Here is a 21,667-nt window from a genome sequence, read left to right on the forward strand (position 1 = left end):
CCCTCCCCCTATTTCCTTCTCTTATACTTTTTAGTTAACTTACAAAGTAATAAGATTCCACATGGCTTTTTTACACACTCTTCATTTTGGTTAACTCCTATTCCCCCAATGTTCATAATTTGTAAACTCCTGTCCCTGCTTAAATTTTCCACTTCCAAAATCCTTCCTCTCTGTTTTTATATCACCTGTATTCTGCTAGCTCCCTCCCCTTAAGACCAGCCCTGTCCAATGACTGCTTTCTGGCTTTCTTACTTCTATAGGTACTTCTATCATTACCTCTGATCATTCGAATGGGAACACTGGGACTAGTAAGCGATGTTAGAGAAAGTATCCTCTTCCAAATACCTAAAAAGGAACAATACAGGAGGACGAGATAATGGTTGTAAAGACACTAGACCTCAAAAATCAAGACCAGAGACCATGATTGCTGAAAAAGTAAAGACAAATAATAATGTTAGCTCTATTAGTGCCCCATCGTTCCACATGGGGGAAAGTTTTAGTTCATAGCACAAATAAGCAGAAGGACTCCCCAGAAAATTGTAGCTCCTAGCCTGCATAGTGGATATGCAGCTGGGATTTCATGGAAATCAAGGAAGCTAGAATGTAAACAGATTACCAAAAAGAAGGGACCTATGTGGAAAAAGAGAAGGGATCTATAAAGGGTTCCTGAACAAGTGTGTCTATCATTTGACATCACAAACAAAGTTGTGATTGAAAGTATGAGAGAACTCTGGAATATTTTTGCCTACATGGATGTGGAGAGTGGGGAAAAAAATCAGCCTGAGATAAAATGCTTTCTAGTCTGCCTCAACCTGTGTGACTTGGGTCCAGAAACCATGTCAACAAGTAAACAAAGAAAGGACAGACACACATACAGTGAAGTTGATTTCCCTGTGTGTTTATTAGGCACAGCACAGGGGGAGGGACTAGCTGTCTCAGTAGGGGGTCTCTTTAGGCCAGCACTCTCATTACTGTAAATACCCAGGAGGATGAAGCACCCACCATTGCCAGTCTTAGCACTCGCTCATCATCCACCAATAAACACTCACTTGAACTCCTAAGGAAAGCATTGCCATCAGTCTGAACCTGGTGTGAGCCTGGTTTGTTAATTTACCATGAGCCAATTGGTCTCTGAGACCTCAACAGGTTGTGCCTGTCAAATTACACATTTGCTCAGGATTTCAGTCACTCAGTGTTTCCTTTGGTCCCTACATTAATCTTCTTAGAAAAGATCCAAACAGACTTGAGATGTTTCTTAGCAACATACATGCATCCCAGAGCAAAACTCAATAATATTGCTAAGAATCTGAAAACATCAAGCACCCTGATAAAATGAAATTATAAAACATGTTTAATGCAGAGGAAGAAAAAATTAATAGGGGAACAAAGTGTTGCGGTAGCCAATTAACCTCTCCTCAAATCGACCCAGCAGCAGCTGCAGCATGTTCCTCACTACTGCTCCAATGTTCTGGTTTCCTGAATGAAACACACACACACACAAGTGTGTGTGTGTGTGTGTGTGTGTGTGTGTGTGCAGCCTTATATCTTAAAATGCCTTAAGCAGCTCAATGGCTGGGCCACTCCCAAATCTCCACGTGGTTAACACCTCCCCTCCTATATTCCTGAGCTATTACTTATTAAAATCTATATTCTATATTCTATATTCTATATTCTATATTCTATATTCTATCGTTGTTGCACTAGACCCAGCAGCAGGGGTGGGAGGCACTCTTCCCCGGACCAAATCCACAACAACAAAGAACAAACAGATTAAATGGAAAAGTGATAAATTTAAATACAGCCATCAATGACTATTGTAAATGTCTATGACATAAGTAAATCAACTGCAAGATAAAGGCCCTCATGTTGGAATCTAAAGAGAGAAAGAAAAAAGGAAGAAAATAAGGAAAAATTATACTATGAGAAATGCATCTAAAATATAAAAGCAAAGATAGATTGAAATTGATGGGAAAGACATATTATTAAAGGAAATATGAATGGCAACAGAGAAAGTCCATCTCTAAGGAAATGGTCTTGCCAGATTAAAGGAACCATTTCATAGTGATAAATGAATTGATTCAGTGAGATGATGTGGCAAGTCTACATCATGCAGCTAAAACTTTCAAAAAGTAAAAGAAAGAAAAGCACTCTTTATTCTTTTTCCACCACTGTGATAAGACACCATGATACAGGAAACTTATGGAAGAAAGGGCTTAATTTGGAGCTCACGGTTCCAGTGGGTCAAAACTCAAGACCATCATGACAGGACCTGTGGCAGCTGACAGGCAGGTATGGCATGGGAGCAGTAGCTGAGAGCTCACATCTTGATCCGCAAGCACAAGGCAGAGAAAACTAAGTGGGGACAGCATGGGCTTCTGAAACTTCAAAGCACATTTCTGGTGCAGGCCTCCTCCATCAAGGCTGAAAGGACCTGTGTTTGCACAGAACGTACCAAGACCAAGTTCTCAGCACAAAAGATTTGTTTGCCCCAGAGGGACAAAGAGCAGGGAATAAGAGACAAGACAGGAGATAGAGGACAAAGGGGAGAAGGAAAAGGAATGAAGGAGAGGGAGGAAGAGATATTTGCCCCAAAAGGACAAAGGACTACCTTTGAATAGAGAGAGACAAAAGTGGCCCATACATAAGCAAATGGCAGTTTCTAAAGGAAAAAAGGGAAACCTGGTGTTTCCCAGGATGAGTTGGTTCATTTTGATCAGGCATGTTAATTAGGGTAGGGAAGTTTGCTGGACTTTGATAGCTGGACTTGATGGTCAGCCTCAAGAGATGGAAGTGGCCAAATAAGGAAATAGACCTTGGTGATAGCTTTAGAAATGTAATCTAACAATTCAGCAAGGCAGAGGGAATGAGGGAGAAGGGCAAGGCCTGCCAGAACCATGGTTGCTATATTCAAGTCTACTAGAGACCTTCAAAAGCCATACCTCCTAATCCTTTCCACGCTGTTCCACCAACCGGGGACCAAATAGTCAAGTCTCTGAGCCTACACAGGTCATTCTAAATCAAACTACCATTTGTGGTATAAAGGGGAATATGAAAGTCCACAATTATACCTAAAGACCCATTGCTGTTCTTGGTCATTGGTAACAGCCAGACAGAAAGCAATAATGATATAGAAGATATGAACATTTAACAATCATTTGACCACAGCCACATGTAGAGAACATCATACTCAATGCTAGCAGAATACATATTCTTCAAGATCACTCAGAGTGCAAAACAAGATGCACCACATCACAGGACAAATTTTAGTAAATTTTAAAGTATTCATCTCGCCTGGCAGTGGTGGAGCACACCTTTAGTACCAGCACTTTGGAGGCAGAGGCAGGTGGATTTCTGAGTTCGAGGCCAGCCTGGTCTACAGAGTGAGTTCCAGGACAGCCAGGGCTACACAGAGAAACCCTGTCTCGAAAAACCAAAAAAAAAAAAAAAAAAAGTATTCATCTCAAACAAAATGGGTCACACAAAGATGTGGGGAAATTCCCATCTGCACATCAATCAAAAAAATCAGTAGTAAAATATACCTTACAAATATATATTACAAAATATTTAATATTGTATAGATTGTATAGATGTATAGATTATATACTGTATAAATGTAATATTGTATAGATGATATGGTACATATGAAAGATATGTCATGAAAGATTAAAATGCCATAATGTGTGGGGCGTGTATAGTACCATAGTAAGAAAGAAATTTGTAGCATTAAATTCTAACCTTAGAGAAGAAGAAGAAAGCTCCCAAAAAAAAAAAATCTGAGTGATTTCAGCTTTTAGCATAAGGAAAAAGAACAAATAAAATTCCTTAAGCCAGAAGAAGAAAAAATGATAGAAGTCAGAATAGGTATCAGTGAAACAGAAAATATAAAGGCAATATACAAAATCAATGAAATTAAAAGTCTGTTCATCAAAAATATCTATGGACATTAAAAATATAGTAAGGCAGCATTTTAAGAATTATTTCAATAGGATAGAAGAAACTTAAAATCCTCTAAAAATACAAACTTGCCCTGACCTGCGGGACCTTTGACAGGGTACCCTAAAAGAAAAGGGGAGAGAATAGAAGGGACAGGAGATGCAAAGAATGAGACCATGTCAAATTTTCTGATCAAGGTCCATCAAGCTGTATTTTTTTTCAGGCAATTTATACAGGCAGGGAAGGGGATCATGTGTTTAGGGGAATTTCACAGAAGCTGGGCGTTTTGCCACGGCAGATATCTTGCAGCCCTGAAGTTTTTGACTGGCTCAGGGCATAGCAATCACTTTCCTTAGGGCACAGTGACCATTGGCCATCTGCTTTCTCAGGAGTTGATAGCTGAGGAAAAACAAAACCTTAAACTATTCTTTCAAAATGGAGTCAGGTTGGCTCCCAGCACAAATTAGCAAAGCCTACTTAAGTAAAACCAGTAGAACACCCAACTGTCTACTAAGGAATTAAATGTGTAACTTCAAACCTTCATCTACACTGCTCTGCTTTAGACCTAGGTAACTCCATGGGAGACTTCTGTTAACCCTTTAAGAGGGGAAAAAACCCAACATGGATTGTAAAAATTCTTCTAAGAAAAGTGAAAAGTAGTGAATACTTCCTGAGTCCAGAGTTACTTTGGAACTAAACCAAGCTGGGACCACAAGAAAGCAAACCCACAGATCAATATCCCTGTGAATTCTTAACACTTTACTAAACTGTCAATGATGCTTCAGACAGCTGAACCCAACGTTCTATAAAGAAGCACAATAAGTCACAGCTATGTTAGATTCATTATTTTAAAAAAAAAATCACTCAATTAATTGAAACAGCAGAGTAAAAACATTATACTTAATAGAGGTAGAAAAATGCTCAAGAAAATGCAGTTCCTTCTGTGTAAGTATTTTCAGCCTACTACAGATAGAAAGAAACTCTCTTAACCTGATAAATGTCATTCAAAACAAAAAGAAAGCTAGCACTGTGTTTGGTGGAGGAGATCAGAAACAAGACAAAGACTTAACATTTACATTTCACCTCAAACTGGGTCTAACAGAAATTGCAATGAATCAAGAAAAAGAACAAAAAGTAACACATATTCAAAATGAAACAACAAAGTTGTCCTCATCAATAGACAATCTGGCGACTGCCTAGAGTAGTACCACAAGAATGAGGACAGGCAATAACTGAATTTAGGGGTCCCTGGAGGCAACTTCCTTTTTACAGTCTTTATCAATTATATCCCAATGAAATAGTTTTTCAAAACACTCACAATGCAGTAAAGTAAGTTGACCCTAAGTGACAGGTCAGCTTTCACTTACATTCGAAGTGGGCTTGCCCTAATGCTAGTGCTCAAAGTCCCAAAGAACTATAAAAGAACAGGTCTGTCTCCTTTTACTTCTCTTCTGCTTTGTTTTCTCTTGTGATAAACTCTATGTCCAAAAGCAATGTCAGAGGAAAAGGTTTATAAGTCATAGTCCATCTTTGTGAGAAGTCAAGAAGGAACTCTAAGCAGGAACCTGGAGGAGGCAACTGAAGCAAAGATCCTAGAGGCCCATTGCTAGCTGTCTTGAGTTCAGTTACCCTTCTTACCTACTCAAGGCCTGATTGTGTAGGAATAATATGATAACGAACAGTGGTCTGGACCCTCCTACATCAATTAGCAATCATGGAAATTTCCTCACAGGCCAGTCTGATGAAGACGATTTGTCAGTTGAAGATGTTTCTTGCCAGCTGTGTCAAGTTAATAACCAAGATTTAGCCATCAAGACTTCCATACACCCACTTTTCTTCTAAGGACTCAGAAGAAGAATTGGTGGGTTAGGAAGGGTGCTCTGTAAAATATAGATCTGAGTGGCAGTCACCAAGTGAACTCAGGGCCATTCTTGTCTCCTCTAACATAGGTGAGCCGGTAGGCCAGGATCTCCTTCCCTGTGGATGAGTACCAGGATGGGAGTCACTCTCTGTTATACAACGCAGATTTTTTATTAGTTTGCCAAACATCAAATATCTTGTCTGAACTTAGCACAAGACTTCTATCCTATTTAAAGGAAAATGCAATTAAAGTGAAGATTTTAAAAAATAGAAATAATTATCCACTTAATTTATCAATCATTGCTTAATCTACCTCACGTTTTCCCCACAGATTTGAACTGAATGATGTCTTCAATTCAGCTCAACCTGCAAATCTGTTAAAAGCCCCCCAGTGGGTAAATGCACAGGAGTTTTCATGGATTTTTCTCTGTAGGCTTCTTTCCAAAGAGCCTTTAATTCTCTCAGAAAGAGTGTACAACTTTGTCGGGTTTTTGTTAAACATCTTTTCCTAGGCACACTGAGGCCAGAGCTGTAGAATGTTAGGGGAGGATCCTGATGGAGAATGACCGTGGTGCTTTGGGGATAAACGGGAGAGGACAGGCAGACAGGACGACAGGGGCCACATGAGGACCTTCTTCTAGTATTATTTTTTTTCAAAGTCTAGATAAAAATGAATAAATATGTACTCCCCAAGGGAAATCTGTCATACCTCAAAAACTCCAGGGTCTGTGGGGCAAGAAGATGCCTGAGAATCTCCTTTATGAACTTCCCTTGAGGCAGGCAATGTAGATTCTTTATCCTAGTCTGTATATTTTTCTTATAAAGCCTTCGTCTTTCATAAAATTTTGATTAGATGGAAATATCAGTAGTATTAATTCCTTAACTCTTTATAGAATTAACTGCTACTTCCAACAAACACCTGAGGTCAAATGAAGAGTTCTGGCTCAACCTCTTAATTATCCACTTTATACATAGACCCCCGCTTTGCCCTAAATCTCAAATTCAAATCTACTGGTGCCTTGATATGGAAAAGCAAAATTCTCCCCAGGTTAACTCTGTCTCCTCTGAGAGCCTCTGGCCTTTCCTTGGTTGTCCCATCTGCCCTCATCAAACACACACATCTCCTATGCAGGTTGCTTTCTCTCCTCTCTTTACCCTCAAATTACCTCCAGCCGCTTTGCCAATGAGCCAGCTGGGAGCCCACCTTCACAGTCAAAACTTCAAAAGGATCAAAGAGGAACCATGGCAGTCTCTTCATGCATGTGCTTCTTTGGACGGATGGTAAAGTGGTACCCACTGGCACTATCCAACAAGCCCCCTCATACTCCCACGGGCCTCGTCAAGTAAAGGACTTTCAAGATTCAACTTTCCCTCTTACACATTAATTCTATCTCCATGTCAGGACTTACCTGTTCAGCTTGTCCTGAAAAGTGATGTGCCTTTTCTAATTATAACCACAAGCTTTTGTGACTTTAAAACTGTCACACCTAACATAAGTTTGATTTTAAATTCATACAAACCTCAGGAAAATAAGCAAGGCTCAGAACTGCATTTTGTTTTCATGAGACAGACTCTTTCTCTTTTGCCCAGCCTGACATGTAACTCTCAAACCCCCTGCTCCAGCTGTAGTGCCAGGGAAATGTTAGTGGTCCCCCACAAAACAGACAAGAGCCAATCTGATGCAACTCACAGCAGGGTCTTTATTTTATTAGAGCTAGCTCCAGTGCCACTAATGCACCGCCATTATTCAGGACAGTTGTGGTAGTAGGGGAGTCCCCAATATCTATCAGGTCGAGGCTTTACAGTAAACAGGAATCAGGCGGTAAGCATGAAAGCGTCTAGTTGGAAAGTTACTGTGGTCTTTAACATAACTGTCTAGTGATAGGAGTCATATCATAAACTTAATTTCTGCTCTCCTCTGCACTGATGGTCATTAGGAAGGGGGTGGGCTTGTAATCTGGGGTACAGGTTTGTTAGGGGAATGACCTGGATATACTACTCTTTTTGAAGTTATAACCTGGAGACACTGGCCTTTGGAGATTACCCTAGAGACTAGAGCTAGGCTCCAGTTTTGTTAGGGGGGAACTTGGAAACTAATGCTAGGTATCAGCCTGTTAGTTTACCTGAGTTCAAACTTAGGTCAGGTTCTCTAAAATGGAGACGGAATTCAAAAGATTTGGCCTCTGACAACCTCCCAAGAGTTAGAGTTACAAACTCACACCACAGTGCCTGCCCTCAGAACTATTTGCTATCACAAAGCTCTCTGTTCCACCCCCCAGAACTACAAAACAAAAAGTAAAACAAAAAAGCCTTTATTTATAAACATCCAATTAACCTACTGCCTGCAAATATAAGGAAGAAAGGCTGAGTGTGGCCTAAGAAGGGATTGCTAGGACTTGTTAGGCCAATATGTCACCCTGTGAGAAATCAATCTGGCAGTTCCTCAGAAAATTGAAAATATTTCTGCCTGAAAACCCAGCTATACCACTCCTGGGCATATACCCAAAAGATGCCCCACCATACCACAAGGACACATGCTCCACTATGTTCATAGCAGCCTCATTTGTAATAGCCAGAAGCTGGAAACAACCTAGATGTCCCTCAACCAAAGAATGGATACAGAAAAGATGGTTCATTTATACAGTGAAATACTATTCAGCTATTAAAAACAAAGACATCATGAATTTTGCAGGCAAATGGATGGAACTAGAAAATATCATCCTGAGTGAGGTAGCCCAGACCCAAAAAGACATGTATGGTATGTACTCACTGATAAATGGATATTAGCCAAAAAGTACCGAATACCCAGGATTGTATTCTGTAAGAAGTTTAAGAAGCAGGAAGCCCCAAGTAAGGAAGGTTCAATCCCACTTAGAAGGGGGAACAAAATAATCACAGGAGGTAGAGGGAGGGAAGGACCTGGGTGGGAGAGGGGAGGGGGAGAGCAAGAGGGGAACAGGATCAGGTATGGCGGTGGTGGGGTAGGAGACAAGAGAGAAGTCCAGAGGGCCAGGAGAATGAATGGAAATATACAGCCTCTGGCGGTGGAAGGTAAGGTGGGAGGACCCTCTAGAAGGTACCAAGGACCTGGGAGATGAGAGACTCTCAGGACTCAGTGGGAGTGACGTTAGCCAAACTGCCCAACACTGGGGAGAGGAAACTTGAAGAGTCTACCTCCAGTAGATAGACAGGGTCTCAAGTGGAGGGAAGTGGTTATTTATCAATCCACAGTCAAAACTTCTGACTGAGAATTGCTCCTGCCTAAAAGAAATGCAGGGAGAAAAATGGTGAACAATTGAAGGAAAGGTGGTCCAGTAACTGGTCTGGCTTGGATCCATCTCATGGGGGTTGGGGGAATGCACCAAGGCCTGACACTGTTACTGCTGCTATGATGTGCTTGCAGACAGGAGCCTAGCTAGCATGGCTGTCCTATGAGAGGCCCTACTAGCAGCTGACTGAGACAAACACAGATACTTATTCCTAACCATTGGACTGAAGTCAGGGACCTCAATGGTTGAATTAGGTGAAGGATTGAAGAAACTGAAGGGGAGGGCTACTCCACAAGAAAATCAGTAGTCTCAACTAACCCGGATCCCTAGGAGCTCCCAGAGACTAAGCCACCAACCAGGCAGCATATACGGGCTGGTCCAATGGTGCCCCTCTCCCAGACATATACAGCAGAGGACTGCCTGGTCTGGCCTCAGTGGGAGAAGATGCACCTTATCCTCGAGAGACTTGAGGTCCCAGGCAAGGAGGAGGACTGGTGAGGGAGCACCCTCTGGGGGGTAAGGGGGAGGAGGAATGAGATGAGGAACTGTGGGAGGGGGGACTGGGAAGGGGCAACGCCTGGTATGTAAATAAATAAAATAATTTTTAAAAAGAAAAGAAAGAAGAAGAGAGAGGAAGGAAGGAAGAAAGGAAAGAGGAAGAAAGAAAGAAAGAAAGAAAGAAAGGAAGGAAGGAAGGAAGGAAGGAAGGAAGGAAGGAAGGAAGGAAAGAGAAAAGAAATGGCCCACTGTTTAGCAGTTAATCAGGATGTTAAAGTGTAGAACTGTTGATGTCCGGGTATTCTGGGCATTATAAATTAAGCCGCATTATGAAGTTGTCTAGTTGCATAATGATCCTAGAGGCAAAGCTCTAGCCTTAATACTCTTAGTGTTAGCCAAGAAAATTCCCTGTGACGGTGAACGTTGAAAATCTTACAGAACATTCTTATTCAAGCCCCAGAGCTGATATTACATTTTTTATTATCATCAAATGGACACACACTTCAAAGTGTCTCTGAACCCAGTGCCACCTCTGTACTTGAACCCGTTTGAAATGTATTGCCATAATTGATTGATTGACTTTTCAATCTCTATGTAGCCAGTTAGAGACAACTTGTGTGTAAACTTGACTTCCTGCAATATTTAGAGTAACATTTTTTACATTCAGAATGTTAAACACCTAGTCTTTCTTGCATAAAGTTAGTTTGTTGCTGTGGGTTATTGGAATGCTCCCTAAGTATTGAAATGACCAGATATGGGCAACGCCATAGCTTGACTGGTTATAATGAAGAACACAGATACACTTAGCTAGATTGGGAAAAGTTGAAGGGTAATTCCCACCTGAGAAGTGAAGACTGCTTCATTACCTCTGAACATCAGAAACACTTTAATGGAGTTTTATGTAGAAACTTACTTCAATTAATGCCTTAGCATCTGACACAATACATTCATCATTGCAGTTAGACAGGCTACACGTGCTCCCTTAGGTCTCTGAGATATATGAGTCTCCGTAATGTGTGTCACCTGATCTCCAGCAGTCCTGAAGAGCAGAAATAGCAATTAGGCAAAAACAATCCAATCTGTCTTTCTGTAACGTTTGCACTAGAGAATACCCAGAGATTTAGCTATAATCCTGAGTCCAAAAGATAAGCTTTGACCAACGGATTGTGGACTCCATATGCCCAAGATGAAGAGAATGATCAGCCTTGGAAGCTCCTCTCAATCCTCATGGTTTATCAGAGACTACCCCCTAACACTTTTAACAATGCTTTGTTTTTCTTACAGAAGCCCAAATGAGCCTTTTTTCAATACAGACACTAAGGACATACTGATCGCATAATTACAGTAATCTGTGATTATTGAAAGTTTACCATATGCCAAACACAAACCTAAGTTCTTTATAACCCTGTATTGTCACCAACTCTCTCTGTGATAAGCACTTTTATTTATTCTTATTTTTAATAAACATTTTGTGTAGATAAGAAATTTGAGGTATAAAGGAAGCTAATGGCTTTCCTGTGGTCAAATGAATGGAAGAGTGGGTATTTATTGACACAGAGGTACTTTCATGCTGGAAATATCACTCTATTTTTTGAGCCTTTTCTATGTACCAGTAATTAAATCAAACACATTACTCTTCTGTGTCACCTAATTCTCACCTGGTTTAAAGTTTCTCCTCATTCACATCAAATGAATAGACCAAATAAATGCACTCTCTGACAAATGAGTTTTCTTGACAAGACACATAAGATAGTTCCAGGGCAAATGTACAAAGGCTAGGTCATGACATTCAGAAGGCAAGAAAGAAGTCTAAGCTCTATCAGTTCTTCAGTACATTGGAGGCATAAGCCATCTTTTCTGATAACGTGGGGAAGTTTGAGATAACCTCGATCCTCTGTTGAAGCCTGCTTGCCTCAATTTTCACAGCATTCTAATATAGTTGTTTGCACTGTTCTTATTACCAGTGGGCTGTGAGCCTAGTGAGACTGTACCTACAGGAAATTAGGTATTTCCAGGGCATGGAATACGGAGTAGAGAGAAGAGACAAGATGAAATTCCTTAGATTGATGAACAAGGTCAACTCTAACCCCCAAGTGAATCCTGCAATACAATTTTATGGCTCTGCTTCTGTCCCTGGGATATCACTTATATATCTTTTAATTTAATTTTTGTGCATTTTTTCTGAATTATTTTGGTCCTTCACATATAATTTCTAATTTCTTCTGTGAGGATTATAAATCCTTTCTAATATAGAAAGGCTTCAATTCCATCTCAGATTTCGTTCCTTTTAGCCTCGTCTTTGATCAGACTTCTCTCTCTTCTACTTGTTTCATCTCTCCTCTCTCCTACTCTCTCTGCTCTCCTCTTTCTCTTTCACTTGCTCACTCTCCCCATCCCTTCCACTTGCTCATGCTCCTGTCTCTCCTCCTTTGATTATTTTGTCTATATCATTAAAAATATCATCACTTTACCATAGTTCAGTATCAGAGAGTAAGCCTGAAAGCTTGAACATTTTCAACAATTGAATAGCATAATTTTGTCTGAATGTCTGAATATAGGCATCCTTCCTCCAAGTTCATATGTTCAGATCTCAACCACCAAGGTGGGTGAATGAGATGAAGTCTTTGGGATATGATTGGTTCATGGGATGGAAACCTTATGATGAGATTAATGCCCTTATAATAAACCTCAGAAGTTCCCCCATCCTTCTGCCATGTAAGAAGACAGTGAGAATAGAGTGCCTCTAGAAATCTACTAAATACTTTTCTTCTGTTAACAGGTCAACTGGATTTTTGTGGTTTGTTATAGTAGCCTAAATGAACTAAGGTACTCAGAAAGCTCATTTAATATCACTACATGAGCAATATTTCATATCATTTTTTTTTAAAAAAGCACTGACATTATTAAAGAAAAATAACATTTTGGTTATTTGGCGTTTTTAAAGCATAATTTTCCTGCTATGGACATTCAATTTCTAACCTTCTAGATCCTTTCTAATGAACATACCCAGGATAAGACTAATGAGAGCTCCCTCTGCAGCTCCCCTCCCCACTCCCGAGCCTATACTTTTGTGCTATGGAGTATCTAGAACAGATGAAAAGCTGTAGACAGTCCATTTGCTCTCTAGATTTGGATGATTCTGTCTTTCTTGTCTTGTTTCTTTGTCCTTCAGATTCCTAGTTCTCTTCTAATAAGATGACTGTGATGCATACACATTTTAAGGTTGTCTCCCAAAAGTCCATGTGTTAGAATCTTGGTCTACAGTGTGACAAAATTAACAGTGATGGAACTTTTGAGTGGGAAACACTGAAGAACGTGAGAGGAGGGTAAAGGAACTAGTAGGGCATGGGTGGTCTGATAGGAAGAAGGACCAAGGGTGGCTCTTCAGGAAGGATGAGTAAATCCTTTCTAATATAATATAGTATAATATAATATAGTATCTAATCTAATATAAACTCTTTACTCTCTATATTAGAATGGATTTACTACAGAAGTGGTATAACGTTTAAAAGGCAAATGATCCCCCACAAACATAAACACTTCTCTGACTTTCTCTTTCCCTTCTCTCCTCAGGTAATCTGTTCTCTAGCACATCCTCCCTGTGTGGTATCATCCATGATCAGAAAATGTAGTTATGGATGCCCTCATCATAGCTTATAGTATATATACTATTTAGCCTTCCAGCATCCAAAATCATAAGCTAAATAAATGTGTTTTTAAATATATCTTTTAATATATTAAACCTCAGCTATTTCACTGTTGTGGTAGAAAAGAGACAAAAACAAAGAAATTATAACCAAAACCATTAACTTTTGAATAAAGTGAAAACATACCAAAAAATAATAGTTTCTCCAAGAAGTGTTAGGATGGCATAGGTGGGAGAGAGACAGATTGAACATAGCTACAGCTATTGCTTGGTTTGTGTGTTATGTAATTCGGATGCTGTTTCATAAGCTCAACCCATGGGAAACTGGTACAGCCAGATGAACCAGACTCAAGAGGAATGGCAAAGCATTTTTTAGGAGCTGGAATGCGAATGTTTATGAATGACTGATCAGTGTGTGCGAAGACTAACCACTGTAGCTTAGCTTCCTTTTTCTTGATATGTACAAATATATGGTTGAATAAAGACAAATTGAATGAAGAGAGAAAAAAATATTTTAGAAAACTCAAGCTGTAATAAAGGTGGAATTGAAAAACTCAACAACAACAGAAACAATTGGAAAACTCAGGGAAACCTTACAAATGGAATGAGTCAACTCCAGACAGACCATCATGACATGAAGATAACAAAGAATGTGAACCACTCAACCAAAAAGTTTGTATATGCAAAAACTTTGAGATGCCCTTTAAAGACCAAATCTTCAAATTATAGGGACAGAAGAAAGAGAATCCCAGGTTAGTGCAATAGACTAAATCATGAACTGTAATATAGGACATCCCATGCTCACAGGTTGGTATTATTGATTTAGTTGAAATGTCATCCTGCCAAAGGCACTTTCCAGATTCAATGTAATCCCAGTCAAAACTCCCATGACATTCTTCATAATAATAGAGGGGGGACTAAAATTCACATGGAAACACAAAAGACCTCAGATACCCAAGGTAATCACAAGTAAAATGAATAATGCAGGAGTGATTACCATAACAGGTTTGAAGTTATAGTACACAGCTATAGGAATAAAAACAGTATGGCACTGGCAAACAACAACAAAACAAAACAAAAACAGGCATGTAGATCAATGGAACAAAGTAAAAGACCCAAATATGAGTAAACTGAATTTCAGACATCTCGTATACAAAAAAGATGACAAAAAAACAAAAAACAAAGCAAAACAATACAAAACAAAGAACCCCACACTGGAGGAAAGAGCATCTTTATCAAATAGTGCTTGGGAAACTGGATGCACACCTGTAGAAGTAGAAGAATGAAATTAGATCTGTATCTGACACCAAAATCAACTGCAAATGGTTCAAAGACATCCATATGAAATAACCCCAGAAACTTCTAGAAGACAACATGGGTAGTGCCTGCCATGAAATAGGTATAGGAAAAGACTTTCTGAGTAGGACTCCATTTACTCAGCAATTTAGGCTGACGATTGACAAATGAGACCTCATCAAACTAAGGCCTTCTGTAGAGCAAATGAAACAATCAACCCAGCAGAGAGGACCCCCATAGAGTGGAAGAGAATCTTTGCTAGTTACACATCTGCTAGGAGGTAAATGTCTAGAACATAGAGGAACTCAAAAACAGAGTCAAGAAAATAACCCAAGTTTTCGAATCAAGGTTTTAAAGTAAGAAGTAAAGATGGCTAAGAAATGCTTTTTAAAGTGATCAACATCCATAACAATTAGGGAAATATGAATTAAAACTACTTTGAGATATCCTCTTGATGCAGTCAGAGTGGCTAAGATCAAGAAACAATTTATAACAAATGCTGCTGAGGCTGTGGAGAGAGGAGAACCTTATTCACTATTGGCAGCATTGCAAATGCAAACTGGTCCAATCGCTCTAGAGATCAGCTTGGAGAACTCTTAAAAAGCTAAACGTATATCTATTTTTGTGTCCTTCCCCCAGCCTTGAGTAGGGGCCTTGTTTACCACAATAGACCAAACAATAAGACTCTGGCTGTAGGCATTTCCTGCCTTTGGCCTTGGCGCCTTTCTGTCTGCCTGTAGCCTGGTACACGAGCTGAGAAGAATAGACTGCCTGCTGAGCTTGTTTTGAGACATCTCCGGCTGGCCCGCAATTACCTATGGATTCCTCTCACCTCCAGCAGGATGGTTTCCACTCACCCCCAGCCGGATGAAGCCAGAAGGAACTCTGGGGGTGGGGGTGGGTTACCCCCTTTAAATTGAAAGCTGAACATTAAAGCATTGAGCCTTGATCAGAAACATTTGTCCTGGCTTCATCTCTTCCCACCCTCCTGTCCCTTCCCAGCCTCTCTTTCAGGTGAACCCGGTCTACTGTAGCTGCTGGCGGCAACATATTTTATGACCCAACTAACCACTACTTGGCATGTACCTAAGGGACTTGCCATCCTACCATACAAATGTGTACTCAGTCCTTCAACGAATGTGTGGATAATGAAAATGTAGTTCATAAACACAATAGAGTTCTATTCATCTGTAAGAAAAAGTGAAGTCATGAAGTTTTCAAGTAAATGGACAAAAACTAAAATATTATACTCAATGAGGTAACCCAGACCCAGAGAAATAAACCCTGAATTTTCTTCTTTGTTAATAACTCCAAATGTTTAGATGACCTGAGGCAACTTAGAAACCAAGAAAATAGAAAGGGACCATGGGAGTCGGGAGGGGCTGTGGAAGGGGCATAATTGAATAGAAGTGATATAAAGGGTGAACTCTGCAAGGCAGGTCTTTAACTTGGGAGGAAAGAGGGAGATTAATGCAGAGGAAGGAGGAAGAGACAATATTAAGGATGTTTCTGAAAGTCATAAGAGTATATAATATTTTATAAGCATATATATTTATATGTACACATTTACATACTATATGAGGTCATAGTGCCCCGCCTCTCTGCTTAAGAAATAGACTATCTAATAAAAACCCCACTGCCAGGCATAGGAAACTGCCAGTAAGTTGTTGGTCAGGAATCCAAGATGCTCTCAAGCAAGACACTCTTGCCATTGTCCAAGGAACTCAAGACATGAAGGCAAGACCTCATTGTGAAAGGTTCCACACACTTCAGATAGAGAACTTAGAGAAATTGAACTGGAACTACTATGGAAGCCTCCTTTCTCGGGACTAGCTCTTGTAGCCTCAGAAGGTGCCATGTAGGCCACCAAAGGATGAAAGCAGTCAATAATCATAAAGCCTGTGAGCCACAGGGACAGGCCCAACAAAATTTCCCCAATGGTCCAATTCCCCAATGGTCCAATATCTGTGCTTTCATTTGGAAGTAATCAACAGCAGTTTAATTGGATCTGATCAGTAGAAATTCATGCTGTGATACCATAAATCTAGTCTACTTCCCATTGCTAGAGAAGAGACAGATACCAGAAGACAACCTGCTATGTTTCCTAAACTAATACAATATTTACTCAAAATGTATATCCTTATACCTACAGATGAGTGTGGCACTTATCAGTCATCAAAGAAGCTTATTTCTTGCAACAGATGGAGACCATTACAGAGACCCACAACTGGCCAAAGTTCAGAGAATAGGTGGCCACTGGATGTACAATCCCAATTGATACATCTACAACCCAATCCCTATACTTAAGACTCAGGAGACATCACAGAAGAAGAGTAGAAAGTTTGAAAAAAAAAGCAGAGAACTACAATACCTGATGCTAAATAGTATTTTTTTTCAATATGCCAGGGAAGGTACACTAATGAAATCTCAACAATATGGTTTTCTAAACAAGGCCGAAATAATGACAACAGAGGTTGACATGCCAACATGGACCATGGATGAGTGGACTTTCCCCAAATCCCACTCCCAGATGAAGAGCTACTGGAAATCAATACCAGAGGAGAGGATAATCAGTTTTTTTCTAGAGATGCAAGCTCCCTGATAGGCTACCCAGCCCTAAGTGGTCACCCACAAACACATGTACATACCAGCAACATTGTGTGTGTGTGTGTGTGTGTGTGAATACTATTACAAGAATGGTCATGAATTTGAAAGAGAGCAGGGAGGGAACAGAATACCAGAAGAGTTGAAGGGGTAGTGGAAGAACAGAAATGATATAAATATAGTATCCATGCCTAAAACACTCAAAAAAATTAAATTAAAAAAATAAAATGAAAAATAGAATTGATGAGGCTAAGAGATTTTCGTTTAATTTCACTGGCTACAATTAATAGTTGGCTTGTTTCCTGCAATATAGTAATTGGTTTTTGTTATTTTATAGACAATAAAAATGACCCACTCCCCAACTCTCCCTAACTTATTGAGCAGCTCTTACAGTGTTCTAAATCATCTATAGCTGTGTGACATACTGGCCATCACACACTTGGCATAAGAGACACCTGCTGGATATTGAGGGAATGAAAGGCAACAAAACTGAAGTATGTGACTTCCAAATGAACAATGCCAGGACTCAGGAAGCCTCACTGAGACTCTGTAAGTTACTCATCAGCTTTAAAGCCTGAAGGGCTAGTGGGGTGGAATGTGACCAATCACAATTCAGCAAGTCTCTTAGATGTGTATGACTCCAAGTAGCAGGAGAAGACTAGGGAAGAAGATGGGTGATCAAGGACCTGGTCCCTAAAATGGGAAAGGACGGTATTCAGAGGATGAGCAGAAGTGGCCCATTTCTTCTGAGGACATTGTCACAGGATCAAATTTCTGTGATAGGAGTACCCAGGTGAGTCTAGCACAGTAGCCTGCTGCAGCTTGTTGAGTTCATGGCTTCCTTGGGTGATATGTTCAATGCAAGGCTCCTTGCCATAACTCCTGTGACAGGAAGATGAGAAGACCCAGGGCTGAGGATATGTCACTTAAGAACCTGTAATTTTTATAAAAACACTTTGCAGGATCTGGAGGAAGCACCTTCACAATCCAAAAGAGAATGTGGGATGCAGAAATGTGGGACATACTCCTCTTTGGAGACACCTGATCCCTGGTAGGAAGGGTGCAGGCTACAGAAATTCCACATCAACCAGTCTGGTTGCCCTGTTCTCACATCACCTCTACAATCCACAACTCTGATCTACCTGGGAAATTCTGCTCAGGCTGCCCCAGCTGTTGCAATAGAGTTGATACTGGCTAATCTGTCTTAATTGACTTTACTTCCAGTCAAATATAGAGTGGGACAAGAGATAGAACCCAGGAGGATTTCAGAAAATCATGTCATTATATCTAGAAGAGTTAAGAAAAATAAAATGCAGATACCCCCTCTCCCTGGAACCCACCTGTGTCTCAGAATAATAAGCTTTCCATTTCAGTAGGGAATGAAGCTATTTGTCAGTTCCAATGTCAAGAATGAATGCGATTCGAATTCTCCAGCCATTTATTTCAGCAGTTCTCTATTCTTCAGCTGAAATAACTTAACATAGGAAATTGCTGTTCACTCAATGTAAAACTTGCAAACCTGGTTCCAAGAGACTTATTTCCTTTAAAAAATATGAGCCAGGGCAGGAGCTGTTAGATAAGACGCTCCATCCATCTTGGTACAATGGCAATCCCCAAGCCCACTGGACCACTTTTCTCTACCATCCTACTAGGCTCAGGGGAAGCATCCCAGTAGAACCATCTCTTCACTTCATTCTTCATTACCATCATTATAATTGCTACCATTTCCTCATAAACATTCATGATTCATCATCTTTCCTGTTTAAACCTGATGGATTGATGATACCCAAATGGCCTGAATGGAAAACCTTCAATGACCGAGGCATTGAGAAAAAAAATAGAAGTAATGATAGTTTTTTTTTCTCATTTCACTACAGACGAATTCCTGTTGTAGACAGATGAAGAAGATAAAACTGAGCAGCAAGCAGTCTGCAACGGGAACATGGTTCTGCATGGATGGTGCGGAGGAATGTGGATTCCTGGGGAACCACTGTCAGTTGGAGTCTTCTTGTTCAATGTCTGTCTTTGAGCCAAACACCAAGCCTCGAAATTTGCAAGTGTTTTTACTTCACAAACCTTCCTTCATCCTCTTTGCCTTCCACTCACTACCCTACTAAAGGAAGATAAAAGACACAGTGCTGAAGCTCTGAAAAAATGTCTAGTGTAAAGCCAAATGCTTCTCCTTGAAAACAGCAAGTATTCGTGCATGATATAGCACTCACTATCTGCCAGAGATGTTTGCCGTGCTGACAAATGTATGTACTTCATGTATGGTAACGCATTTCACCCTCACAGTCTTAGGAGGTAAATACATCAGTACCCCCATATGCGAAGCCACAGAAAGGTCAGCTGTTCTGTCTTAAGACACCTGGTTTTGTAACTCATGGTACTAAAAATTGATTCACAGACATCTTTAGCAAAGCCCCTGCTCTTAACCAGCACACTAGGTATCCTCTCTCAAAACTGCATGTTACTGACATTTCTAGACAACATTTAAAAACTGAGTGTTCTGAGCAATGGTTTTTTTTTTTTTTTTTTTGGATTTCTGCCTAAGGATAGAAGAAACAAATTAATACTACTTCCCCAGCTTTGGCATGCCTGTTCATATTTAGCTATTTTCCAAATGCCGCAAGGGGAGAAAAGATGTAAGCTTCTTTTTCAGGTATGCTTGTGTACTTGAGTTTACTTTGGGTGAAAGTAGGGAGTATTAAGAAGAACCAAAAAGGTTGATGGCTCATGAGGAGGAAGGTCATGCAGAGTGGCATATTTCATGTTCAAAGACATTGAGGGAAGATCTCCGAAGGACACGATTGATGCAGGGGAGATGTGGGTAAGTGGGAAAACAAGCTATGCCAAGACTTGAACTTCAGAACAAAGAATCCAAAGGCAAGGTGTATATGACCAGTGGAGTAGTCAGAGGAGTGGGCAACTTGCACATGGCTTACATTCTGCCATCTTTCCCTCAAGTTGGGAGACTGTCACCCTAAGGTCTCGTCAATCTATTGATTAAGACTTTACCGTTCATTCCATCTTCCCAAGTAACCCAGCAGCCTCGAATCTGGGCTCCACTATCACATCACACAGTTCCTTAAGGAAACTCTCTACAGCTACTTGCTGGAGTGTAGCCAAGGTATAACCTCAGTGTGATGTTCCCAGCCTCCTGCTTGTCTGTCACCTAAGACTCCTGTCATCCTAGCTAAGAATTTACCTCTGCAGGTCACATCTTACTTCCCAAATTGTAAGTCTTCTTATGAGGTCTGTTTGATTTTTTTCATTTACTGAAGATATACTTTTTTCCATACAGTCTCCCCTATCCCTACTTCTCCCAATTCCTCCCTATCTCCCCCACTGGCATCCAGATCGACCCCCATTTGGTCTCTCATTAGAAAACAAGCTGGGATCTAAAGAAAAGTAATAAAATATAATAAATCAATAACAAACAAACCAGAATAAGACAAACAACAGCAACAACAACAAAGATTCAAAGAAAGCACACTAATATGTATAGATTAAAGACATACATGTTTGGACACCCAGGAATCCCCCCTAAAACAACAAAACAAGAAGTCATGATATGCACTTAAAAGATAACAATTATGCTAGGTTCTGGTCTACTAGTATAGCAGAATAACATTAGAATTTTTTTTCCAGCTGTGTTGGTTCTACCCTAGGTCTCTGGGCTATCCAACCTAAACAGACAAGAATAAAGAGATTTTTAATTTCACTCCCCTCCAGAAGATGATGAATAAAGCTTTTAAAAACAATGCTATGACTTCATGTTATGAAACACAGAACCTTAAAAGAGGCCCTTGGGCACGGGGCCTACCCTTAAGAGTGAGACTCCCTTGAAAAAAAACTAAGTTTTAATTTGCAAGTGCCTATCAATTGGATATTGCTTTTTGGTTAGGTCCACTTCTTTCAGCTGTAGGACCCAATCTGGTCCAAACCTTTGCAGGCCCTATTCCTGTTGCCACAGTCTCTGAGTTTACATGTGTACCAGTCCTGTTGTGTCTGTATGGCCTTGATTCTTTGGCATCCTTTATCCCCTATGACTCCTACACTCTTTCTGCCTCCACTTCCACAGAGTTCCCTGAGACCTAAGGGAAAAGATTTGATGAAAACATTCTTTTTATGGCTAAGCATTTCATGGTCACTCATCCTCTGCATATGGCCTAACAGTGGCTCTCTATATTTGTTCCCACCTGCTGTGGGAGGAAGTTTCTCTGATGATGGCTGAGCTTGGCACAGATCTAGGAGTATAACAGAATGTCATTAGGAGTCATTTTATTACTTTGGGAGAAGAGTAGTATTTGGTTTTCCCTAAGTCCCTGGCCTGTCTAGTCTTGGGTTCTTGTCCACCCAAACAGCACTGGAGATGGGTTCCATCTCATACACTGGTCCTTAAATCAAATCGGATATTGGTTGGCTTCTCTCCCAAGCTTTGTGCCACTATTACACCCGCATGTCTTTCAAGCATGTTATTCTTATAGATGGCAGGCTTTATAGCTGGGTTGGTGTTTACTTTTTTCTTTGGTAGTATGCAGAGTACATTCCAGTACCA

The 21,667-nt window shown here is 40.3% G+C and overlaps 1 pseudogene; it reads right to left on the reverse strand.

Moving 5' to 3' along the window:
• Positions 1–21,667, reverse strand: part of LOC114618086 — a 105,238-nt pseudogene that overhangs the window by 52,285 nt on the left and 31,286 nt on the right.

The sequence above is a fragment of the Grammomys surdaster genome, unplaced genomic scaffold, assembly GCF_004785775.1.
Source record: "Grammomys surdaster isolate TR1022 unplaced genomic scaffold, NIH_TR_1.0 140, whole genome shotgun sequence".
NCBI classification, from domain to species: Eukaryota; Metazoa; Chordata; class Mammalia; order Rodentia; family Muridae; genus Grammomys; species Grammomys surdaster.